Source organism: Podarcis cretensis (assembly GCF_951804945.1).
Source record: "Podarcis cretensis genome assembly, chromosome: 8".
In the NCBI taxonomy this organism is placed as follows: Eukaryota; Metazoa; Chordata; class Lepidosauria; order Squamata; family Lacertidae; genus Podarcis; species Podarcis cretensis.
In genome coordinates, this window is record NC_137177.1 from 39,346,929 (window position 1) to 39,372,666 (window position 25,738).

General features: G+C 42.6%; 1 protein-coding gene and 1 long non-coding RNA gene across 2 annotated transcripts in view; one reads left to right on the forward strand and one right to left on the reverse strand.

Moving 5' to 3' along the window:
• Positions 1–25,738, forward strand: part of CHST8 (carbohydrate sulfotransferase 8) — a 240,305-nt gene that overhangs the window by 196,801 nt on the left and 17,766 nt on the right. The gene's annotated exons all lie outside the window — the stretch shown is intronic.
• LOC307222926 lies at positions 5,173–12,327 on the reverse strand. Its single transcript, XR_013841911.1, has 4 exons — positions 12,304–12,327; positions 11,852–11,928; positions 10,168–10,255; positions 5,173–5,228 (listed from the first exon to the last, which is right to left on the reverse strand). It is a non-coding gene; the product is annotated as an uncharacterized lncRNA (long non-coding RNA).

Genomic DNA, 25,738 nt, shown 5'->3' on the forward strand with positions numbered 1-25,738 from the left:
TTTCCAAACTGAAACCCCCTTGATGCCATATTGCAAATCAAAAGAAGTCCCAGGAATCTTTTGTTCAAGCAGAACCAAAGAAGGAGCAATATCCAAAGTGGAGATAAATGCAAAGGTGATAAGGAATTAATGACACATGAAAGCATGCCTCTTTGCTCTGTGACACGAGCCTTAAATCAAGGGCATCAGTCAGGCATATTGCTGGGAAAAAGAAGGGGGTGATATTTTGAAAGAAAGAAGCATCTAGGGAAGGAATCTGCAGTGGATTGGAGACATGGAGGATGATCATAGCTCAGAAAGCTACACATGACTAGATTGACTCATGACCCAGAAACGGAATGGGGAAACCTGACCTAGGTGGGTTATACCAGTGACATTGTCCCTTTAAAAGTGGGGGGAGGGCATTTTGTCAGAAATGCAAATGGAAAAATAACTGTCCTGAATTTTATCTGTCCTGAATATTTTATTTGTCCTGAATCTTCCAATATTCAGTCTTCATTGGATGTTTACAGGTTTTCGTATTATGGGAAGGAGAAAAAAAAAATTATCTACCTACTGTCTCCATGCCACACATAATTTTATAAACTTCTATCATGTTACCTCTTACGTTTTCTCTCCCAAAAGTAAAAAGCATGGAGACTTCCTGTAGCTTGGAGATATATATATATATATAAAGACGTTGAAAGAAAGGGCCTCAAATACCCTCTGAGTCTAAACAAAATATACAGGCACTTTTCTTCTCAATGTTTGGTGTTTTACTCCACCCATTCAGCCAGAAGGATTCCTGTGCCCCCCCACCCCCATGATTTAGGCCAGGCATAGGCAAACTCCAGCGCTCCAGATGTTTGGGACTACAATTCCCATAATCCCTGACCACTGTTTCTGTTAGCTAGGGATGATGGGAATTGTAGTCTGGGGAGCCGGCGTTTGCCTATGCCTGGTTTAGGCATTTCTCTGGATTACCTATTCCAGCTCAGCTCAGGTGGGTGGCTACCTGGGGAAATGCAGGTGCAAATTGTCATGCAAATTTCTTTTTTAAAAAAATGAATGAGTAAATCACAAACTGATGCGGAAATAGGGAAAACTGAACGTTACATTGGAAAGATGACAAGCAGAGAACAACTAAACTTGGCAGATTTGTCCATCCTTATCCACACTCCAAACTGAGTTCTGAAATGAAGTCATGGTTATCATTGCCATCTTTCAGGAGCAAATATATTTCCTAAAAGGATGTATGTCATGTTCATTCTGGTTATTTCCTCAATGCTAGCTTGTCTGGCTCTGTGGAAATGGAAGGCAAAAACCAGGCCTTCCTGGTTAAGCCTCAGTGTAGCTCTGCAAACTACAGTGGTCCCAGAGGATAATACCAACCCCGGCGCTGAAATTATTTTTAGTAACTTTAATACTTCCTTCTCTAGACACCTCCACAGGGTACAGCTGGGAAAAGAACAAAGTCAGTTCAGTTTCTTTTTGGATTCATTATTTCCATTTTCAAATAAGTATCATGTTGCATTCTCCAGGGCAGCTGACAGCAAGAGCCAAAAGCTACAGCTTGAATTTCTCATAAGAGGGGAGATCAATAACCGGGCTGTGACTTAGACACGAGGCACGTAAGCAACCACTGGATTTCAGGCTAGTATTTTTGGACAAATTCTATACACTGTGCAGAATGGAGGAGCAGAGAGACCCATTCATAGAATCACAGAATCTTAGAGTTGGAAGGGACACCAAGGGTCATCCAGTCCACCCCCTGCAGTGCAGGAACCTCAGCTAAAGCATCCATGACAGACGGCCATCCAACCTCTGTTTAAAAACCTCCAAGGAAGGAGAATCCACCACCTCTTGTAGCTCCACTGTTGAACAGTTCTTACTGTCAGAAAGTTTTTCCAAATCCACCTAACAGTAACCTCATTCAACCCACATTTTACCAGCTTCCTCGCAAGAATATCATGGGGGACTTTGTCAAAAGCCTTACTGAAATCAAGATACGCTATGTCCACATTTCCCTGATCCACCAAGTTTGTAATTCCATGAAGAAGAAGAAATCAGATTGGTCTGACATGACTTATTTTTGAGAAACCTATACTGGGTTTTAGTAATCACAGCATCATTTGCTAAATGCTCACAGACCAACAGTTGAATTATCTGTTCTAGGACCTTCCCTGGTATCGATGTCAAGCTCACTGGTTGGTAATTACCTGGGTCTTCCTTTTCCCCTTTTTGGAAGATGGGGACAACATTTGCCCACCTCCGGTCTGTAGGGACCTCACCTGTTCTCCAAGAATTCTCAAAGATAATAGGCAAAGGCTCTGAAATTACATCCACAAGCTCCTTTCGTACCCTCGGATGCAGCTCATCAGGCCCTGGAGATTTGAATCCATTTAAAGTAGCTAGGTGTTCCCTTACTACCTCTTTTCCTATCTTGGGCTGCAGCTCCCTCCTTAAATCATTTATTCTGTTATCACTAGGTTGGGCATCACTAGAGAGCAAGTGTGGTGTAGCAGTTAAGAGTGGTAGTCTTGTAATCTGGGGAACCGGGTTCGCGTCTCCGCTCCTGCACATGCAGCTGCTGGGTGACCTTGGGCCAGTCACACGTCTCTGAAGTCTCTCAGCCCCACTCACCTCACAGAGTGTTTGTTGTGGGGGAGGAAGGGAAAGGAGAATGTTAGCCGCTTTGAGACTCCTTTGGGTAGTGATAAAGCGAGATATCAAATCCAAACTCTTCTTCTTTCCTTTTGGGTGAAGACAGAAGCAAAGTAGGTGTTGAGTAGTTCCACCTTATTCCTGTCACCCAATAGCATTTCTAATTGTTCCCCATACAGGGGAGCTACCACTTGCTTGCTCTTTCTCTTACTTTGGATATAGTCGAATAAACCTTTTTATTATTTTTGACCTCTCTTGCAAGCCTGAGCTCCTTCTGAGCTTTAGCCAGCCTACCTTCCCCCCCCCCCCCCCCGCAACTGTTGGCTACTCGTGTATATTCTTCCTTTGTGATTTCCCCTTTCTTAAATTTCTTATACATGCCCTTAACTCTCAGTTTATCTGTAACCTCTTTATGATGCTACGCCCATTTCCTCAGATGCCTCCCACTTTTCTTTCTTGTTGGTATTGTCTGTGTTTGGGCCTTCAATATTTCTCCTTTTATAAACTCCCATCCTTCTTGGACTCCCTTCTCACTGAGTATTTCTGACCATGGGATCACATCCAGTAGCTCCTTCAGCTTTTCGAAATTAGCCTTCTTAAAGTCCAGAGTTCATGTCCAACTACACTCAGTTTTGCATGTCAATGCCCCCAAGCCACCCCCAGGAGAAGAAAGGCACAAGGACACATAAATTTAGGTTAAATGTTAATGGGCAGAATTTAGGCCACAACTTTATTGGTTACAGAATGTCAGCGGTATTGGCTTAGGCATTGGCATCAATGTATATCTGACTCCTGCCCACCTTTCAGGAAGACTGGTAAGGGTAAACCTCCAGTAGAGGGAGCCCCACCGATGTGGATTGACTCGAACATCCCCTGGGTTCCCGATGGGGTCGTGGCATGGCCCTAGCCCCTCCCCAGGCTTCAGACAAGATCCATACCCCTGGATTCCTTTAGCGGAATATCCTTAAGTATGGAGGGGCAGGTGATGGCCTCCCCTCCCCTCCCCCACACATCACTATTCCAATGCCTAACTGCCAAACCTTACAAAGTTGTGACAATTGCTATGAGGTAGGCAAAAACCAAGTGGCTGATGCCAATTTGCCAAGTGGAAAAAGTCCTACCAGGCCCCTCAATGGCGACCAACCAAAGTCCATAGCAAGGCCAATGATGCAACCTGGAAAAAAGGGAGGGAGGGCAGGAGATCCGTGGCATGAGGCTAAAAGAGGAAGTCTCAGAGTCGTGCTGAGGCTTAAATTGTCCCTGGCCACACACCCCAGGCGAGCTGATTGGCTACCTGGCATCCTGATGTGAACAGGGTCTCTCCCAGCGTGACGCGGGACACTGTCCCGCCCCAACGCTGAGGGGAGTTGCTAGGGTGCCAGACCGCAACCCGGCCCCACCAGAAAGTAGACCTGATTTCCCTTGCCTCTGTATCTTGAAACCCAGGAGAACATGATTACTTCCTCCCAAGTTTCTGAGTGCTTCCACTTCATCATTCGTTTGCTGCTTTTCCACAGAATTGTACCCAAAGAGACTCTCAATATGTCAAATGAGCAACAATATAAACATTGTAATTCAAAATATCTCTTTGGAACAATTGCAAATAATTGTAACTTCAAGAAGCAAAATACATCATTAGAAAGGTTAAATCATTGTATATAAAATGAGGCAGATAAACTAACCCAATATAACAGCTTAAGACTTAACAGGATAGAGAGCAAAGCCTGGTGCAGAAATACAGTGATATTATGCGGGACCAGTGGGGTGAAATCTTTAACAGGGTGCTGCCATAGAAATGGACAGTGCTGGTCCTACCATTAGACAGAATGAGGCAGATGCACCACACCAAAATCATCAAATGGGAAAAAGGGGGTTCAATGAAAGAACACTTTCCATGCAAGTTGTTTAAAGCATCCACCTTTCCTCAGGAAAAGAGTCTGGGGAAAATTCTTACTCTCTTTGGTGCACCAAACCATCTCTCTCTCTCTCTCTTCCCACCTGCTATTGGGAGCATGGAAGCAGCATTCAAGTACTGAAGTGCCATCTCTGAGGTGCCGTTTTCCTTTCCCTGTTAATTGCAGGCAGCAGAGGCTTGTGCCGTAGTTTGAAATTAAAAAGAAGGTCATGACATTCTAGGGGGCTTTTTGCCATTTATGAAACTGTCACAGGCCTTTCAAAAGTCAGATACTTGAGTCACTAGGGGGGAAGAAAGCAAAATGTGTATGGGGCTTCTGGGGGAAATTGCCTTAATTTTTTTTTTCATGGTGGAAGTCTTTTATGGCACACTCTGAGACAGCCTAATGGTACCCACAAACGTCAGTAATTGATCCATATATTCCGGGCTCTCTGACGACTTGCACAGTGTGCAATGCATAGAAAGCCGCTTCCTTGCCTGTGATTACGTTGCTGCCTCCATGCAGAAATCATGTAATGAGGAATCCATGCTGTGAACATCCAACTCTTTCATTGACGGGGATGGCTCTGTCACATTTTTTTAAAAAGTGACAAATTTGCAGAGAAAGTGTCAAAGCATCCCTCAGCCACAATGCCTGGCAGTTGTCCATGTTGCTATTTGTTAGCAAGCTCTGTGTGGATAAATGGCAGCGGAATCACGTGAGTTGAAGCTGCATTTTCTTCCGTAAGGGTAATAAAGCAAATCATATTTGGAAGGAGGAGGGGGAAAGCAAACTCAAGTTCAAGTGCTTAGTTAAAAATATGGATGGGAAAGAAATTCAAATCTGTTTGCATTCACTCACTTTCAAAAGCAATGTGCAAACTGAAACACAGCCACCCTTAAAAATGTGCACATCTCCACATTTTGCAATGCAGTTATCCAGCCAACTAACGTGTACATGAATGAACATACAAAGGAAACTGTGCATTAAAATGCATATGTTAGCAAAAATAGCATGCAAAAATGCATTATATTAGGGGAAGTAAGCTTTACAAAAAGTATCAGTTGGGCAAAAATTGCATAGATGGATGATAGATTAATAATAATAATAATAATAATAATAATAATAATAATAATAATAATAATTTATTTATATCCCGCCCATCTGGCTGGCTTTCCCCAGCCACTCTGGGTGGCTTCCAACAGAATATTAAAATACAATAGTCTATTAACCATTAAAAGCTTCCCTAAACAGGGCTGCCTTCAGATGTCTTCTAAAAGTCTGGTGGTTGTTTTTCTCTTTGACATCTGATGGGAGGGCGTTCCACAGGGCGGGTGCCACTACCGAGAAGGCCCTCTGCCTGATTCCCTGTAACCTCACTTCTCGCAGCGAGGGAACCGCCAGAAGGCCCTCCGCAGATGATAGATATATAAAGACATTCATACTAAATTGCTGATTAATTTTCATGAGGACTTTAAAAAATGAAAAATCATAAACTGGTGTGCAAATGTGGAGAACCGAATACTGGAAAAATGAGAAGTCAAGAGAAATTAAAATCGACAGTTTTGCCCATTCCTATTTAGTTACAAGTTCTTCTTATGCTCATCTAAACTGGAAAAGTTCAAGGACAGGAGACTTCCCAAATGGCTGGTCTCTCAGTTCCAGTGATTTATTGGCCCTGTATCCATTTCCTTCTCTCCTCTGCCGCAGACTGATGGAACGGTTACAGTGAGGAAGAGCCTCCTGCCCCCCCCCAAGAACTGTTATGACATCGCCTTCTGGGCCAGGGATTGTTTAGAACAGAGAAGGTGGCTTTTCAAGGATCTTAAAATGTTACAGCTGTTTGAACAGAGAAAGGACACTTTAATACGGGCCAAAGGTTTATTTTCATCAATGCATGCATTTCCTGACTTTTAAGCAGAACCAGCCCGTTCTTCAAACTATCCCAGACCCGACCTGGCTATCAAACCTTTGGAGGCCCACCCTGAATCCTGATTTGTATGCTTTTCACCTCTATATATTTGGGGACTGGGGTGCTTTGGGATTTTTTTGTTTTCTTTCAGACATCCGCGATAGCCATTGTAGCCATCCATTACTTGAAAATGAAGTGTGTTTGTGTGTGCGCTTCAACTGTTGTTTTTTGTTGTTTCTTTGGTTTTGTTTTGCCCTCTCTTTTCACATCCACAAGAACAGAAATAACAAATCAATCACGCCGAGTATTTCCAGAATATGTACAGGAAACAAGCACAAAATTCAGACAAACATTTTGACCTTTGCTGTTGGAAGCCCATTTTCTCCATTTATGTCCAACTGCTCACTTAGCACACCAACTTTGCTTCTATCCTGCTTTTCTTTAAATATGTGTGGTGAATATTTGGGGGAGAAGGATCTGGACATTGGCTGGTCCTAAATACAACATCTAAAAAGCTCTCTTTCTCTCTCACACACATACACACAGTATATATATATCCTCTTTCAAGGCCCACCCCCCAGGTTAATACACTGTTTGCTTATAACAGCAAGTCACAGCAATAAGTTTTACTTACTAACTGACTTTGAAAGATTATTCGTGGCTGTCCTTTCACAAAAAGGATTATTATCAAAAATTTACAGGATATTGACGGAGTTGCAGGGTATTGATCTTCTGTAGACATCAAATGGGAGAATAATTCTAGGCATGAACCTCTAATGTATGGTGGTTGCATATCTGTATTGATGTGTTTCATTATTCTATTGAAACCAGTTCTGGAGAAAATTCCTCAAAGCTGTTATATATGTGGTATCATACACCATTAAGAATTCAGTTCATATCAGTCAGTTCATAATGACAGATCTGCAATTCTATCAAGGCAGACTTGAAGCTTATCCAATGGTCACATGAAGACAGTAGGTTGGATCCAGGCTAGGAGAGTTACACATGGCTCCTACTTTGTTGTTGTTGTTTAGTCGTTTAGTCGTGTCCAACTCTTCGTGATCCCATGGACCAGAGCACGCCAGGCACTTCTGTCTTCCACTGCCTCCCGCAGTTTGGTTAAACTCATGCTGGTAGCTTCACGAACACAGTCCAACCATCTCGTCCTCTGTCATCCCCTTCTCCTTGTGCCCTCCATCTTTCCCAACATCAGGGTCTTTTCCAGGGAGTCTTCTCTTCTCATGAGGTGGCCAAAGTATTGGAGTCTCAGCTTCAGGATCTGTCCTTCCAGTGAGCACTTAGGGCTGAATTCCTTAAGAATGGAGAGGTTTGATCTTCTGGCAGTCCATGGGACTCTCAAGAGTCTCCTCCAACACCATAATTCAAAAGCATCAATTCTTTGGCAATCAGCCTTCTTTATGGTCCAGCTCTCACTTCCATACATCACTACTGGGAAAACCATAGCTTTAACTATACGGCTCCTACTAGAATCAGTGAAACTTATTTAGTCATGATTAACCACATTTATTTCAATGACACCTGGGGACAAACTTGGTCTGGACCTGATTCACTGAGAAATTCTGGAGAGAGATAGCTGTAAGTACAAAACAGAGACTGATCCATTGTATCCTTTGGCGGTTCCCTCACTGCGAGAAGTGAAGCTACAGGGAACCAGGCAGAGAGCCTTCTCGGTAGTGGCGCCTGCACTGTGGAACGCCCTCCCATCAGATGTTAAAGAAATAAACAACTACCTGACGTTTAGAAGACATCTGAAGGCAGCCCTGTTTAGGGAAGTTTTTAATGTTTGACGTTTTATCGCTTTTTTATTATTAATAATATTCTGCTGGGAGCCGCCCAGAGTGACTGGGGAAACCCAGCCAGATGGGCAGGGTATAAATTATTATTATTATTATTATTATTATTATTATTATTATTATTTGCATTACCAAGTTTTGGGGCAGGGTGCCACTAAATATACCATTACCTGGAGATGGAGGTGGTTGCCCCCATGTCCTGCTTGTGGGCTATCAGAGAAAACTGATTGGGCACTGTGATTGGCCAGAGATTGGCTGGCCATCTGTCAAGAATTCTTTAGCTGGGATTCCTGCATTTCAGCAGCTGGACTACATGACCCTTTGGTTCCCTTCCAACTCTACAATTCTTTGAACATCACTGGGACACTAACAGTATTTATTTTAAGACCCCAGCCCACTCCCCCACCCTAACCCTTGGATCATTGCTAAATATTGCTGGCATATTAAGAAAAGATAATTGCAATTTGATCATTCTGCAACTCCATATGCATCCTAACTAAATTTGCCGTGCTTGATTAGCTTTTTAAAAAGGGGGGGGGGGAGCTACATTTTAGAACAGATTGTGTTCACTGTATACTGAAGAATTCAATATAACTTTTAAAAAAAGAAAGAAAGAAATCCAACTACATTAATCCTTTACAGCAAAAACAATCACCCCTCGTTGTCTGATTTGCGTGGGTTATGGGCAAGAGGAGGTGTGATTGTTTTCCAAAAGGGAAATCCTAGAACTCAGCTAGGATCTAATTTCCCTGCAAGGCAGCAATAAGCAGCTCTCATTTTCCTTGGAGAACTTTCACCAACATCCAGCTTATTTTCTTTGGGAAGGAAGATGCTTTGAGAGTTGATGCTATTATAGTCTCAGAAATAGCGTGTGCTATTAAGCAAGTACCACTTAAATCCTAGGCTGGGCGAAAAGCCAGCTTCTGGGCTTTAATCATCCCGAGCACACCTGCAGCACATAATAATGAGATGTAAAGTCACCCCAAACAATAAACAGGAAGTTTAGGAAATGGGGACTGAGGTAGATGGGGAGCCGCTTGTCTGGAAGCAATTATTTTACGACAGCACGGAAACGATATCCGGAGCACTTTGTATTGCAATGAGATGTAGCCCTGGGTTGTGGGATTAAAGCTGTCATTTTCTAAAATGGCACCTTGCCTGTAGACTGGAGTATCCATCTGCAATAACTGTCCATCTTCTAGCTGCACCCAATTAAAAGCTGTTCTTAATGCAAATGTGAGCCCCAGGTTCATGGTATCTGCATATTACAGCAACTCCCCCAAACCACTTCGCAACCAAATGCCACCAATTTGTAGAGAACATTCCAAAATTCTCCGCATACAGATCTCTTGCTAGATTTTGGAGTTCCGAATTGCAAAGCAGGCTTGGCCAATTAGGAATTTTCCACTGTTATTATTTCAACAGATATCAATATTGAATTTGAAATTTTGCACTGAAAACCAAGTGAGAATAGGGGCTGTGGCAGTGCTTTTTTTCTGAGGGAATGCAAGGGTATGCATACCCCTAAATGTTTTGTGAATCTTTATACTTTTGTCCATTTACTGTATTTATTTTTCCCGATTTGAACTATAAAATGGTGATTTTCTTGAGTCAAAATGAGAGTATCCCTAAACATTTTTTTAGAAGAAGAAAAAAGCACTGAGCTGTGGTAAATTGTGAATTGACAGACTTTTGGAGCCACTTCTTTGTGTTAAGGGCCTATACTTGTACCTAATTACTAGAATTCATGTTTCACAGGTCTAAGAAAGACCACAAAGAAATGAGGCAAATTGAATTAAAGCTAAACTCTTGCTGCTGTAAGGCTCGCAACCTCCTCTGTTTAATATCTTCCTCCTGCAGAAGGTTAAGAATTATTTGTTCCGTAATTTAAGCATCAGTTTACTTTAAAAATGGAGCCTCATCTTGGGGAGTCGTCTGCAATTTACAGCCTGAGTTCAGCAGCACGTGGGGGATACAATTGATCTGCTCAGCTGTAAGAGAAAGTGGGGTCAATAAAGCCTACAGGAGACCATTTCAGTGGCCAGCAGGACAGGATTCCTATGACTTTGGCTTCAGAATACTTTAGCAAGTGAAATCCATCAAAAAAACACAAAGGGTTGGGCAAGAAATAGGACTGAGTGAGACAGAAGATGCCAGAAGGGTATGCACATGTCTCCAAACTATAAAATGGTTGCAGTGCATTGTGGGTGTTTTGAAGCTTCAGTGGGGGACTTGGTGAAAACCACTCCATCTTCTTGTATTCCAGGTCTGCCAAATCCAAACTTTGAACTTTGGACAAAAATGATTGTTAAATGTGTTTTCTGTGGGACTTGCAAAATGAAGTACTTATTCAAGCAGAGCATACTTAAATTATAGAACTCGCTCCTCCAGGAGGCACCAATGACCATCAACCTGGAAGTGAAAGCTGGACTATAAAGAAGGCTGATCGCCGAAGAATTGATGGTTTTGAACTATGGTGCTGGAGGAGACTCTTGAGAGTCCCATGGACTGCAAGAAGATCAAACCTATCCATTCTTAAGGAAATCAGCCCTGAGTGCTCACTGGAAGGACAGATCCTGAAGCTGAGGTTCCAATATTTTGGCCACCTCATGAGAAGAGAAGACTTCCTGGAAAAGACCCTGATGTTGGGAAAGATGGAGGGCACAAGGAGAAGGGGACGACAGAGGATGAGATGGTTGGACAGTGTTCGTGAAGCTACCAGCATGAGTTTGACCAAACTGCGGGAGGCAGTGGAAGACAGAAGTGCCTGGCGTGCTCTGGTCCAGGGGGTCACGAAGAGTCAGACACGACTAAACGACTAAATGACTAAACAACAACAAATGATCTGCCTCCACTGTCAGAGATAGTCTATCTCTGAGTACCAGCCCTGTCAGCAACTTTAGGAGAGAGCATTCATACTCAAATCATGCTTGAGAGTTTCCCTGTGGCATCTGGGTGGCCATTGCGAGATGCTGGACAAGATGGGTCATTGGCCTGGTTCAGCAAGCTGTTCTTACGTCCTTATTTTCCCCAATATCCCAGTTGCGTGGGAAGCAAATCTCCAGACTATGTGAAAAAGGCTGATTATTCAGCTCCTCCTTAGCAACACTCAAATTTCTGCCTTTAATTGTAGTTTGAATGTTTCCTTTCTTTTTTCCTTTTCTTTTAAATGACAAAGAGAGGTAGCAAATATGTCATAACAATCTTAGCATTAAGAATAAACGACGATGGGGGGGACGGGACAAAGACACATTTTCAGTGATTTATTATTAAATTCTTCACTAAAAAACCAGTAAGTTGAATTTTCCTATTAACGCAATTGAGAATGTAATGAGCTTCTTAATTTATGACTTCAGTAAGTTTCTCTGATTTGAATTATAAAACTATCATGCATGCAACATTCTAATTGCCCGAGTGTGTCTGAAGATGACAGTTTGTTTGGTTTTCATTCCGGCATCTAATCTAAATAAATTAACAAATAGCAGACAGTCTCTGCCGCAAGTCATTGTGATATGTGAATAAATGGGTTTGCTTTTTTTTTTTAATGGATAGATTCTAAGTTATTAAAATAAGAATAGTAAACATACCTCTTTCTTAGACCTCAAAGAGTTGTTTTTCTTCATGGATGACAGCTTTGGCATTGTTTTTAGCCACAGGGATATCCCTAAATCAAAATACCGTATTTTTCGCTCTATATGATGCACCAGACCACAAGACGCACCTAGTTTTTGGAGGAGGAAAACAAGAAAAAAAATATTCTGAATCTCAGAAGCCAGAACAGCAAGAGGGATCGCTGCACAGTGAAAGCAGTGGTCCCTCTTGCTGTTCTGGCTTCTGGGATAGCTGCACAGCCTGCATTCGCTCCATAAGACGCACACATATTTCCCCTTACTTTTTAGGAGGGAAAAAGTGAGTCTTATAGAGCAAAAAATACGGTAGATAAGGAGCATTTTGCAGAAGGTTTCACCCCAAACGGCTGAAGTTGTCCTTCTGCACCACACTTCAGAAGACCTTAAACAGAACACAAAAGGAAGCTCACCTGATCTAACGTCCTGTTCTCACCATAGATATCCAGGGGCCTGTGGGAAACTCACAAGCAGGATCCAAGCACCACAGCACTCTCCCCTCTGGTGGTTTCCAGCAACTGGTATTCAAAAACGTACTGATGGCCTCCAGATGTCAGGAACTGGGCAGAAGAGGAATGGTGGAAACTGCCTCCCCAGCCTGACCCTTCCAGAGAAGAAGAAGACACTTCAGAATAAAACAGGGGGTTGAGGGAGGTCACAGCTCAGAGGAAGATGAGAGGAAACATTGGGAAATAATGGGAGAGAGGGAGGAGGAGACAGAGCCGGAACAGCTGGCTGACAAGTTATCACTAGAAAGCATTCCAGACCCACCATCTCCCAGAACCCAGCGAGCCTTAAAAGTAGGAGAGCAAAGGGCTTGGAGAAAGATGGCCCTAAGCAGCAGCCATAGGTGTGGTGGTGCTGTTGACAAATGAAGAAGTGGAAGAGAAGGGGGTGGAGATTTACTCAGAACAACGCCATTATTCCATGGGGCTGCATTCCCAAGCCTCTCTCTGTAAATATTGGAAAAGCAGATGGTAAGGACTTTTCCTTGTCTTATCCATTCCTGGCAACCTGCCATGGGGGTTGGTTCCTGCGCCAGATTGGGGGCCATCAGTGCCTCCTGTGGGAGCAAGAGCCCTACTGGAGTCAGGGCCAGTCTTAGCTTTAGGCATATTGCGACAAGCGCCTCAGGTGGAAGAAGCTTGGGGTGGGGTAATGACAGCTGCCCCCTGACTCCTCCTCCTGCTGAGTTCCTGACCATTCCCCTCTGTTGGAAGAGAAGTGTTGCACAGTCTGCCCTCCCTCAGTCTGCTTGTGATACAATTTTCTAGTACTGAAGTAAGATTCAATTGTCATCTCAATCAGCTTCTGTACACGGAATGGAGGAAGCCATCTTTTTTGGATTTGTTTACAGTGGTACCTCAGGGTACATACGCTTCAGGTTACAGACTCCGCTAACTCAGAAATAGTGCTTCACGTTAAGAACTTTGCTTCAGGATGGGAACAGAAATCGTGCTTCGGCGGTGCGGCAGCAGCAGGAGGCCCCATTAGCTAAAGTGGTGCTTCAGGTTAAGAACAGTTTCAGGTTAAGAACGGACCTCTGGAACGATTTAAGTACTTAACCCGAGGTAGTACTGTATTGTAATGTAGCATTTTTTATTTAAAAAAAAACTTCCTTATTTTTCCATTTCAAAAATATATATGGGGTGGGTGTGTCATCTTGTCCTTTGCCTCAGATGGGGAAATGGTTTGGTGTGGCCCTGCATGGATATGGCCAAAGGAACATCTAGTCCAGCATCCTGCTTTTCACAATGGCCAGCTTGATGCATCTGGGAAGCTCACAAGTAGGGAATGATGGCAGTTACCTTACTGAGGGCAACAGGCCCTTCCCTGTTGTACATCCTCAGGCATCCGGTGTTCTGAGGTCTGTGCCATCTTTGAACATGGGCACCTCAATTAGCAAAAAGCTTGTTGGCAGCTTTTCAGGCTAATAGCTTGTGCATAGACCCCTCTTCCTCCCTCAGTTTGCCTCATCAGCTCTTAAGCTGGTGATAGTCTTGTGACAGTTTCATGGCTGCTCTTGTAATCCCCTCTAATTTCCCTCAGGGTTCAGTCAAGAAGGAACAATATGAACACAGCTTTAGACCAAATGAACACGTTTATCCATCAAAATGGATGCAGCAGACCCTCAAAGTGTCCCTATTTTTCAGGGACAGTCCCGGATTTGCTGTACACCTGTTTGCTGGGGCTGATGGGAGTTGTAGTCCAAAGCATCTGAAAGGCACCAAGTTGGCAAAGGTGGCTTTAATGCTTCTGAGATTACCCCAAGACCCCCTCTGCCCCATCACTTTCAACAGCTAAGCTTCTGGTGCTGCTGATCCGAATGGCTCTTTCCTTGCCACAGACCAATGACTGTCCCTTTTTTAGAGGACAGTATAATGGCATTTGTCAAGAGCAAACTGTGGTGAATATCAGGCCTCCTGCCCCTACGTAGGCAGAGAGCGAGCTGGCAACCTGAGGTGGCCAGATCAGAGGGAGAGGAAATCACTGTGTCTAACAATGCAATTTGTCATTGCCTAGACTCGCCGGCGATGTGGGATTATAAAAGAGTACTTCCAAAAGGTTAAGGATTTGTCTGCAGCATTGGAAAGTGATATCAAATTGAGATCGCTTGGGGGAAATAAACATTCACGGCTGTGAGGAAAAGGAGCAGGCTTTTTGCTACAGCCAGTTACATCACCACTTGTCCTTGTTATGAGTGTCCATCTGCATACCCACAGTTGAATGCTTGGGGAGGGGCTGATCTGGTGTCCGTGGGTGGCCTGCGCTTGGCTTGTGGAGCATCATGGGAGGCCAGGAAGAGCCTCATTCAAATCTCATCTCAGACACAAGGAGGGATGAACGGATCTGCCAATTTCAGTTTCTCATCAGTTTGCAATTTGTTTATTCAAAAAATGTCCCCAGGGTTCGGTTTGCAGAACTGGCACTGTTGTAGGTGCCACATAATTCTCATGTCACACTTGTAAGAAATCAACCTTTTTCTGTGGCAACATCTATACTTTGGAACTCCCTGCTTATTGACACCACGCAGGCACTTTCACTGTACTCTTTTCTGCGCCTGCTAAAAATGTTTCTGTTTAGGCAAGCTTACCCAGATATGTGTTTTAATCTCTTTTTGGTTTATGATTGATTTTAAGTATTTGTCCAGTGTTTAAAATAGCTAATTTAACTTTTTTTACTGAGATATCTAATTGTTTTATTCTATTTGTAAACTGTTTTGAGATTTGTTTTTATATATATATAAAAGAGCAGAATATAAATTTTATAGAATACTAATAAATAAATAAATAAATAAATAAATAATGATAGTCTTTTAGAGCACTTTTTTTCCTAATACAGTGGTACCTCTGGCTGCGAACGGGATCCATTCCAGAGGCCCGTTCGCAACATGAAAAGAACGCAACCTCCAACAGCGCATCTGCGCACACGCTGGTAGTGGTTCGCCACTTCTGCACATGTGCATGAAGTTATTTTGCACTTCTATGCATGCGCGAATGGCAAAACCCGGATGTAACCCTTTCCGGTACTTCTGGGTCACCACGGGACGTAACCTGAAAGAATGTAACATGAAGTGGACGTAACATGAGGTATGGCTGTAGTTGCCATGTTGCCAAATGTACATACATGTTCCAGCAAGTTCTGCTAATATACTGCATTTTGTGTGTTACAGTAATGTGCATTTTTGTCCACATTACTTGGCTGGAGAACTATTTCTAAGTTTGGAGACGTGCACGTTTTAAAGGATGGCTGTGCTTCTGTTTGCATGTTGTTTCAGACTGTGGTAATTAGGCAAGCTCACCTATAAATGTGAACTGAATCCAATTTCTACCCCAGACCTACCTGTGAGATGCATCTGTCTCACTCATTATTGACTTTCAGGAGGAATCTGAAAAACATTCCTGCCTACCTAGTCATTTGATGCCTGGATGATACTGTTCTTGGCAACCCTGAAATTACTGGAAGAGAGAGAAGTTTTAACGTATTCTTAACATATTCTTAGTATTCTGTTTTTGGAATGTTTTTCATTATGTTGTTATTGATATGTTTGCCACCCTGGGGTCCTTTGGGAGGAAGGATGAGGTATAAAATTTTAGTTGGTTACAATTAGTTACAATAGTACCTCAGTTTTCAAACATCTCTGTTGACAAACATTTCGGTTTTCGAACGCCATAAACGCAGAAGTAAATGCTTCAGTTTTCAAACATGCCTCAGAAGTTGAACATGCCACACAGCTCCACCTGAATGCAAGACCCTGAGGCCTAGCTGTCGGCTATTGAGTTTTCGGTTTTCAAATGTTTCAGAACTCGAACAGTCTTCCAGAATGGATTACATTCAAAAACCGAGGTACCACTGTAGTTAGTTAGTTAGTTAGTTAGTTAGTTAGTTAGTTAGTTAGTTTAAAAATATTTCCACACCGCTATCCATTAAAAATATCACCGTGGATTACAACAATAGTACATGAAACCATACTATAAAAACCATATTAAATAGTTAAAATAAGAGATTGACTAACTATCATGGAAAGGTCTTCTCAACTGCCTGCATAAGCCTGACAGAATATAAATGTTTTCAGCAGGAATTTAAATGTTGGAATAGAAGGTGCCTGCTGAATCTCTATTGACAGAGCATACCTTCTAACATATTGAGTCCCAAAATCAGAACACACGTCTTCCTGCCCATGCTCCTGCACGAGTCATGTGACCAGCGCAAGATCACAGAGCCCAAAAGTTGTGCTTTCTCTCAGGGCCACACTGGCATGGCACTGCACAATACACTTTTTTTGAAGAGGAGCACTTTTTCAGGGTGAGATCTCGGAACAAAACTGTGCAAGATCACAGCACCCAAAATAGCTGTGGTGCTCTCATGTGAGGAAACAGGATATCCCATTTGTCCCCAGGATACTTGTGGGGTATAATAGAGTATTCCACAATACTGGGCACTTTCCCCTAGTAGACACACCTCTGTACACATTTTTTTCATTGCAAAACTAGTTTGTGAAAGCCATAGAACTTTGAACGATAACTGAATTGTGGTTTAGGTATGGTTTTGGGAAGTGCGAATTAGGTAAGCTTGCGTTTTAGTGCAAACCAAATTCATCTCTAGGAGCCATGTGCTGATGAGGAAGCTTTAGCCAATCTCCTATTCTCCTATCTCTCAGCCTGAGCCTAGGCCATCTGAACTATTATTTTTTAAATTGAGCATCATTACATTTTTACCCTGCAATTCCATCAAGGAGCTCAGCCTTTCGCTCATAGACTCCCTCCACTACTTTACCCTCACGACAACAATATAAGTCAGTCAGAAAGACTATGGCTGGCCAAGGCCACGCAGTCGACTTACTGACTAAGCAGGGATTTGAACCCAGGTCCCCTCTGCTGTAAGTCCAACAAGCCTGTGTCCTGTAAGAGCTCTCTTGAGGCAGAGAGAGAACAATAGTGGTCTTCCTTACAGCACTGTTGTGAAGATTGCTTAGATAACGTACCTGAAACACTAGGTATGTCTGTGGCCAGGGAGGCCTTCTAAACTTGGAGGAATTGGTATGGTTTGTGGGGATTGCTGAAAGCAGCAGAATGACGAGCCCCCTCTACTTGCGATACAAAAATTTTATTTTATTTATATATTTTAAAAGCTCATAGTTGGCTGTACGGGTAAGCTGAGCTGTCGTCAGCATTTTCCTTTTTATATCCACCTAATGACATTTTAAAGAGCTGTAGATCTGCAAAAATCAATAAAGAAATAATGGGCTACAAGTGAAAGCATAAACCCACTTGGCGCCTTCAGATGCAGGCCGTTAAAGTAATTTGAGCACATTACCAAAAGTTGACTGTAACCGCAGATCAAAACTCAATGCAATTCATCCCGCCTGGGGGGTGAGGGGCAGTTGTCGTTTTTTCCTATGGACAGCACTGCTGCTGAGCTGCCTTTTCTGTTGGAAGTGTTGGGATGCAGCTCAGCTTGTATTAAGGCTGGTGGGTTTGCATGGGCGAAAGGTGGATAGCAAGTGGAACCTCCAAGCTTCCTAGACCTAACCAGTGCTGACCTTCCTTCTGAAGTTAGACTGCTCAGGACTGCTGACCTCATTTCTAGCTCCTCCCTTCTTTGTCCTACCACAAGAGAGGAGACATCTCTGTTGAGATCATTGACCAAACATAGTCCCCTGCTTCGCCAACTTAGACAGAACTAGGAACTCTTTGCATAACTCTTAGGTCAGCTTCCAGGGCTGGGCCTGTTGTCTAGGGAACAATTCTTCTTATACTAAGTTGTGGCACTTTTGAGGATCTGCCTCAGTGGGATTTACCCCCTCCTGTAACCCCTCAACTGAACCATCAATCAATCAACAAAGCAGACATTTCTTTATATTTGGGAATATCCAGGATAACAAGGTTAAATAGATTTGTGACAACTAAGGAATATGTAGAGCCTGGAATGATGCATGACAGCAATGCATTGGACATGGAGCTGCTTTTGAAGACAGCCCAGAAACTAGGGATAGCCAAATCTCTTGATTTTGGTTTGTGACAGTTCCTCATTTTTCAAGTGGAAATTCATAGGCATTTCTGTGTCTCTGGAGGCTTTCAAGAGCATTGTGCTCAGACTCACTCTCCAGGTGAATTACCCATTCAGTCAATAAGAGACATCAAGCTAGATATATAAGTGTTCAAGCTGGCCAAACTCATAAAAGCAGTACTGTCAGGGTTCAGCCCTGTCCAGACTTCAAACTATCTCATGAGCCTTTTGTGGGCAAAAGGCAGCATAGAAATAAATTACAGGCAACTCTCAATTTACACAGGGGTTAGGGTTTCGGGATAGTGCATAAGGCCAAAATCATGTATGGTCAAAACACATTGGGTTCAGTGGCGGGTGAGATTGCCAAATGTGTGGGTTTTTCCTTGATGCCCATCCCCTGTTTGCCCACTTTTATTTTATTTTTTAATTTGCCAAATTCATAAAGCTGAATGTGCACAAGTTAAATGTGCATTAAGTTGTGAATTGCCTGAGTAACGAGTAAGAAATAGAAGCAGGTGGCAAGGGATGGACCTCCAGCATCTATATCAGTTCCCAGTCTGAGCTGCTTCACTGCTAAAGCAACGTCTCATTCAGAGTTTCTCCATGCCACACTTTCCAGTTGACACTTCCTTCATTTGGTGAAGCTGCCTGTGGTCTTTGCAAACATGCCATAATAAATTTGCTAGTCTTTATGATGCTACAAGATTATTATTTTTGTTTTGCTGCAAACAATAGTTTTATAGAGCCAGTGTGGTGTAGTGGTTAAGAGTGGTGGACTCGTAATCTGGTGAACCGGGTTCGCATCCCCGCTCCTCCACATGCAGCTGCTGGGTGACCTTGGGCTAGTCACACTTCTCTGAAGTCTCTCAGCCCCACTCACCTCACAGAGTGTTTGTTGTGGGGGAGGAAGGGAAAGGAGATTTTTAGCCGCTTTGAGACTCCTTAGGGAAGTGACAAAGTGGGATATCAAATCCAAACTACTACTACTACTACTACTACTCTTCTTCTTCTTCTTCTTCTTCTTCTTCTTCTTCTTCTTCTTCTTGCTTTTAGTTTGCTAAATTTGAAATCTTTTCTATTTTATCTTTTTTCTTCTCTTATCTTATTGTACATCACTTTGGTAACTTTCCCTGTGAAGCAGTTTATCAATCTGCAAAGATGACAAATACCTCATAACTGAATTTTATGGGGAGGGGAATATATTCCATTTGGAACACTCATCCTCATGTTACCCAGAAAGCAGAATTCTTTCCATTTTGATTCTAGTTCTATGTCTATGAAAACTTACTTTATGCTGGATTTGAAAGCTGCTCTGCAACATTAAACAAGAAAAGTTCTAAAAACTGGCACCAAAACCAAGTATTCTACCAAGCAGAGAGAAGATTTGGAGTCTTTTCCCCAAGACCACAGTTGGATTTGGAGTCTTTTCCCCAAGACCACAGTTGGGGAAAGAAGGAACATGCCTGTTTCATAGATATAGCTGAAGAAGTCATAAACTATCAGTCCAAGCTAACAGCTAAGCTGGTTTTGGAAAACAAAGATGCCCATTTGATTTCAGTTAAGAAGGAGCAGGAAGGAGCAAGAAGGAGGAGAATTGCAAAGAAAATTCATGCTTTGTACAATCACTTTCTCATTTCCTGTGATCAAACAATTTAAATTTAAATAGGTGGGGAGGGGACAAATTATTTATTCCTTGTATGCAAATCCTGTACATCTTGATGTATGTGGGGACCTCCTATTTAAGGCATTCTCCAGGAGCTTTCTAGGAATACTGACATATATAAACAAGCATTCAAAAAAGCAACTGGCTGGTTTTCCCTAGGTGATTTCTGGTTTTTAGTTCGCAGAGCTTGGCAATCATGTCTGAAGTTCCTGACAGTCATTACAAGGCTCACCCATGTGGCATTTGCCCAACACATTGCTGTCAACTGGGTGGTTATTACCGTCTTATTACTATAGAGGAAATGAGGGAAATTTGACATCTTTTTGCTAGTAAATTTCTGTATTTGAATTTGCCATAACTCAGATGCAAGGAGAACTAGCAAATGGATTAACAAAGAGGTTGGTCACAGTTTTACTATCTCTGTATCACATGTTTAGAATGGTACTTTCCAACAACAATCAAGTTATTCTTCTAGCAATTTAAATAGCACTGGCAATGAACACGACTGCACATGTGCCCCAACTCCCCCAAAATTCAGGACAGATAAAAGAAAGTCTGTCTTCAAGCAGTGCATAGTTAAACTATGGAACTGGATTCCACTGGAGGCAATGATGGCCACCAACTTGGATGGCTTTGAAAGGGGACTGGACAAATTCATGGAGGCTGTCAGTGGCTACTAGCTATGATGAAAGCTATGACATTCTGCACTGTGGAAGGCAGTATGTCTCTGGCGACCAGTTGCTGGAAACCAAAGGAGGTGAGAGTGCTGTTGTGCTTGAGTCCTGCTCTTGGTTTTCTCACAGGCCTGTGGTTGGCTACTGTGAGGACAGAATGTTGGCCTGATCTAACAGGATCTTCTTGTGTTCTTAGAAAGATCTACTTCAATCAATATAGCCCTGTATGTAGCAACACAATCATATAAAAACTTTATTAGGCCTAGTCTAGACAGGTTCAGATTCATTCAGTGTAGACAAGTAACTCATCTCATAATACAGTGGAACCTTGGGTTACGTACCATCCTTCTTACGAACGCTTCGGTAACAAGCTCTGCCAACCCGGAAGTAGGTCTCCTGGTAGCGAACTTTGCCTCAGGATGTGAGTGGAAGTCATGCGCTGGTGGTGCGGTGGCAGCAGGAAGTGAAAGCACATCTCAGGTAAGAACGGTTTCAGGTTAAGAATGGACCTCTGGAACGAATTAAGTTCGTAACTGGAGGTACCACTGTAAAAACTTTAGGTGGCAGAGAGAAAGTTTCAATGTTCCCCGTAGAACAGGAAGTTCTCCATCCATAAATAATAGCATTCCAGGTAGAATCACATCATGGTAAAGCGTGTTCTCCCTAGCAGAGAGCACGTGTTGCGGTTGGAGAACAGGCCGACCTCCCATGACTAGGCAAATTGTCAGCAACCCTGGCTTTAAGGGTTAATTGGGTTGCTGGGGGAATTTGATTGTTACTAATTTGGAGGAGGAGTCAGAAGCTATAAATAGATGTGCCGGACGTGGGGACGTCCTTCTTGGCCGTTTTTGCATCGGAAAACTGCTTTGATTAAACTGCTTTGATGTTATTTTTATGAATTTGGGAGAGAGAGAGAGAGAGAGAGAGAGAGAGAGAGAGAGAGAGAGAGAGAGGGAGAGTAGCTAGGCTTTGGTATAAAACCAAAGAAACAAACATTGATATGCAAACATCCGTAATTAAAATACACATTACAGCAATCCCCTTAGAATGCTAAAATATAAACATCCATAATTAAAATATGTAGTGAAACAATCCCGTTAAAACAAGACAGCAATTAAATTATTTACATTATTTATACAAATGATTTACACAAGGGGTTTCAAGATATTCTTCTGAAGGACTATGAGGTGAAATGTACACACATACAAAAAACGTTCTGAAAATGCTTTTTTAAAAGTGTTTTTTAAAATACATTGAATTTTCCATAAGGCTTACCATCTAGTGTCGCATTGTATATTGCACTTATAACACACTTAAAACATTTTATTTGCAGCTCTATAGCTGATTCCTGAGTTTCACAGCTCTTAACATTCAGAGCAATACACTTATTCACTTTTTGCATACCCATTTCAATACCATTTTATACATTGTGTGAGCAGTGTACATCTCCCTTGCATTTCCTGAAATTTTATTTATTTATGTATTTCACAAGCTTTATATACTGCTTGATTACATTTTTTAAAAAAACTCGAAGTGCTTTACAGAAACTGTTCTACCCAGGTATTACGCATTACTCCAGGAGTGGGGAAGCTTTGGCCCTCCAGAGATGTTGCTGAACTACAACTCCCATCAGCCCCTGCAGCAAGCATGTTTTCATTGTGATTATCATAGATGATGATAGATTAGATTAGATAGATGATAGATAGATGATAGATAGATGATAGATAGATAGATAGATAGATAGATAGATAGATAGATAGATAGATAGATGATAGATAGATAGACAAATAGATATAGATAGACCATTAGCATTTAATTGCATTTAATTAAGTTTGTTTTCTTTGTCTTTACCTATAAGTTTCCTTGAGTCCCTGTCTAGGGTAAAAGTGGGATATGAATAAATATACAGTGGTACCTTGGTTCTCGAATGGCTTAGTTGTCAAACAAATCGGCTCCCAAACACTGCAAACCTGGAAGTAAGTGTTCTGGTTTGCGAACATTTTTCGGAAGCCGAACGTCCAACGCAACTTCCGCTAGAGTGCAGGAAGCTCCTGCAGCCAATCAGAAGCTGCACCTTGGTTTTCGAACCATTTCAGGAGTTGAATGGACTCCTGGAACAGATTAAGTTCGAGAACCAAGGTACCACTGTAATAATAACAACAACATCTGGAGGGCCAGACATTCCCCACACCTTCTCCGCCCCGAGTCAAATCCTGCCCCCAACACTCATTTATTTATTTTACATCCTGAAGCCATGGAAGCAGTATACAAAAATATTATAATCATAAATATAATAAAGATTAATTGTTTAAAACAAATGAGGAAAAAACATCAAAATTGGAAGTTCTAAAATAGCAACACCCATCTCTACAAATGCTAAAAACTATAAAACTACTTCTAACGTAAGAACATTAGGAGAGCCCACTGGATCAGCCCAAAGGGGGCCCGTCGAGTCCAGCATCCTGTTCTGACAGTGGCCAACCAAATGCCTCCATGGGAAACCTGCAAGCAGACCCTAGCCTAAAGGGCCCTCTCTCCTCCTGTGGCTTCCAGCAACTGTTATTCAGAAGCATTGCTGCCTTACTATAGAAGCAGAGCATAGTTGTTGATGCTAGTACCTGTTGATCTCCCTATATTCCATGATTCTACCCAATCCTCTTTAAAGCCATCCATACTGGTATCCATCACTGCCTCCTGTGGGAGCGAGTTCCCTAGTTTAATTATGCACTAAGTGAAGAATGACTTTCTTTTATCTGTCCTGTCTTTTATCTTTCACATCAACAGTTGTACAATTGATATTCAGTAAGTGGCTGGGTCACACTTCAGGGAAATCCTGCTTAAGCAACCTTCTTCAGTAGCTGCCGAAACATCGCATTTATCCCCACATGCACCAGCATGATCCTCTCGGCTCCCTCCTTCCTCCCTTGCAGAGGATGCTCTGAAGTGCCCCATTAAAAGCATTCCGCTGAACATGCTTAGAATCAGATAGCAAAGCTGGTTCCTGGTCATGGGGAAGCTTGTAAGTGTAGTCAGCTTGGACTTAGATGCTTTCTTCTGTGGGGTGGGACTAGTCCTGCACCACCTATTCCTGTTGTCATTGCTTGCTCAAGCATCATGCTCAGATCCAATCCTGTACAGTCCTCACTCACCCCTTTCTGTAGACATTTTGGCACCTGAGGTGAACCACAAAATGGTGTCCCCCCTCCCCAACAGGGAAGAAGGGGTGCGTGAAGATCTACATCAGGAACAAGAGGAGAAGAAAGATTGACATCTTTGTGGATCCTGTGGGTCCTGCTACCTGAGGCTCTGCCTTTCTTGCTTTGATATGGTTTATTTGCTTCCAGAGCAACCAACCCATGCCTCCACCAACTTGGGGGGCATTAAAAGAAAACTGGACAAATTCATGAAGGAATGGTAGCTATCAGTGGCTACTAGCCATGATGACTATGCTCAGCCTCCAAGGTCAGAGGCAGCAATGCTGTCTTAAGCTTCCTTGTAGGCATCCGGTTGGCCAGACTGGATGCTGGACTAGATGGGCCAGTGGCCAGATCCAGTAGGGTCATCTTATGTTCTTGTGTTCTCCTTGTCACTGTATGTTAGGCATTCCAGAGCAGCTGAAGCCAAGGCAACATGGTACATTTGATTTCAATGTGATATTGACCACAAAGTAACAAGACCACAACTTGTGTTGGGTCAAAGAGAAAAAGAATGACGGGGGAAGTACATCGCAAAGATGTGGACTGTATTGACTGGCAAATGCAAGAGAAAATATTTATCAATAAACCTAATTGATGCACTGTAAATAAAGGAACATTATAGATTAAATGTGTTGGGAACAGAACATGAAGGTTAGTCTATCACAATTCGACTCGCTGTCTAATTCTGACCCCTCTAACAACATCAAAATTAACCTGTGTGTATCCTTTACTGTATATCAGAAAGCATAAAGTAGGGTAGCAACCCATTTTACTCTGCAACTTGGGCCAAAGATAGAGTTCTACTTATTTCTTAAAACCGGAACATTCACACTCTCCCTGAAAGCAATCAATTCTGAGCTGGCTGCTAAGTCAACCGTTGCAAACCAGTGAAAATGGTGAGCACACCCTGCAAGAGATTATTGGCTTGTACTCAACATTGCAAGTAACCCTAATCAAGGAAAAGCTGAGGGTTGATAGAAGGAGGATATCCAGGTTTTTTCCTATTATTATTATTCATATTCATATTATTAAATTTATTACCAGCAGGTCTCAAGTTGGGTTACAACAACTGAAAATTGAAAACAGTTGGAACAGAATACAGTCACCAAGGATTGGGTGGCTACTGAAAACACATCTTAGATTGATAACCAGACACAGCTCCTTAGGTACACAAGATACAGGCATCTTGTTCCTGGCAAAGAGAGAACAGACTCAGCAAATCTCTATTTGACAATATTAAACCCAGAAACCTTAGCACAGTCTCTGCCAACCATCAGCTCCCATCAACTACAGCCAGCACTGCCTTGCTGATGCCAAGCATTCTGCATGAGGGATTCCCTCCTGCAAAGCTTGACAGAGATGCAAAGTGATATTGTTGAAAAGCTGATACAGATAGGTGTTGATTGACTTCTCAGCTGCAAGCTTAGGGGGCTTGTGATGCGTACCTAAAAGGAGAATGAGAGCTTTACAAGTCCCATATTCTTCTCTGACTTGGATTAAAATCTGAGCCTTAGAAGAATACCCAATTTGCCCTCCAAGCCACCAAACCTCACTCTCCAGCCATGGCTGGCCTTACCATTAGGAGGAGTGAGGCATCCCTGGAGAACCCTTGAAAGGGAGGTAGATCGTTGGAGAATACTTGAAGGGGAGAGAGCCCCACCCTGCGTTCTAACTCATCCTGGCTGACCTGTACCATCTATTTTTAAATAAATCCCAGGCACTAATTGTCTCTCAGAAATAGCTCAGACACAACTCCTCCCTCCAGAAGATTTTGTAAGTCTTCAGAGAGTCTGAGCTCTGACTG